The 1,236-nt window shown below is 57.9% G+C and overlaps 1 protein-coding gene across 1 annotated transcript in view; it reads right to left on the bottom strand.

Moving 5' to 3' along the window:
* The window catches only part of LOC122552366 (shootin-1-like), a 17,921-nt gene that overhangs the window by 12,926 nt on the left and 3,759 nt on the right, over nt 1-1,236 (bottom strand). The gene's annotated exons all lie outside the window — the stretch shown is intronic.

Raw genomic sequence — 1,236 nt, 5'->3', positions numbered from 1 at the left:
ATAGGCAGGTAGGACAAGTCTGGACAAGTCATGGGGACAGTGCTGAGCTGGTAGTTTGGAACTGGGGTGAGGTGGGGGGAGGGGAAATGAGGAAACTGTTGAAGTCCACATTGATGCCCTGGGGTTGAAGTGTTCCGAGGCGGAAGATGAGGCGTTCTTCCTCCAGGCGTCTGGTGGTGAGGGAGCGGCGGTGAAGGAGGCCCAGGACGTCCATGTCCTCGGCAGCGTGGGAGGGGGAGTTGAAATGTTGGGCCACAGGGCAGTGTGGTTGTTTGGTGCGGGTGTCCCGGAGATGTTCCCTAAAGCGCTCTGCTAGGAGGTGTCCAATCAGGACTCCCGCCCACCTTCCGAGGACTCCTTCGCCCATCTCCAACACACTGCATCCACCTGGACACCCCGCGCTGGCCTATTACCTGCCCTCGACCTCTTCATTTCCAACTGCCGCCGGGACATTAACCGCCTCAACCTGTCGACTCCCCTCCTCCACTCCAACCTCTCACCCTCACAACGCGCAGCCCTCCAATCCCTCTGCTCCAATCCCAACCCCACCATCAAACCAGCGGATAAAGGGGGCGCAGTGGTAGTCTGGCGCACTGACCTCGACACCGCTGAAGCCAAACACCAACTTGAGGACACCTCTTCCTACCGCCCTCCAACGCATCTCGTCTACATCCTGCACCTCCGCCCTCAGACCCCACCCTTCCAACCGTAACAAGGACAGAACGCCCCTGGTGCTCACCTTCCACCCTACCAACCTTCGCATAAACCAAATCATCTGCCGACATTTCCACCACCTCCAAACAGACCCCACCACCAGGGATATATTTCCCTCCCCACCCCTCTCCGCCTTCCGCAAAGACCGTTCCCTCCGTGACCACCTTGTCAGGTCCACGGCCCCCTACAACCCTCTCTCCCATCCTGGCACCTTCCCCTGCCACCGCAGGAACTGTAAAACCTGCGCCCTCCATCTAAGATCCTAAAGGAGCCTTCCACATCCATCAAAGTTTTACCTGCACATCCACTAATATCATTTATTGTATCCGTTGCTCCCGATGCGGTCTCCTCTACATTGGTGAGACTGGACGCCTTATTGCAGAGCACTTTAGGGAACATCTCCAGGACACCCGCACCAATCAACCACACCGCCCCGTGGCTGAACATTTTCACTCCCCATCCCACTCTGCCGAGGACATGGAAGTCCTGGGCCTCCTTCACTGCCGTTCCCTCACCACCAGA

This window comes from Chiloscyllium plagiosum, chromosome 1 (assembly GCF_004010195.1).
Source record: "Chiloscyllium plagiosum isolate BGI_BamShark_2017 chromosome 1, ASM401019v2, whole genome shotgun sequence".
NCBI lineage: Eukaryota > Metazoa > Chordata > Chondrichthyes > Orectolobiformes > Hemiscylliidae > Chiloscyllium > Chiloscyllium plagiosum.
The sequence above is the reverse complement of the archived record's forward strand: the minus strand, read 5'-3'. Positions and strand labels throughout refer to the sequence as shown.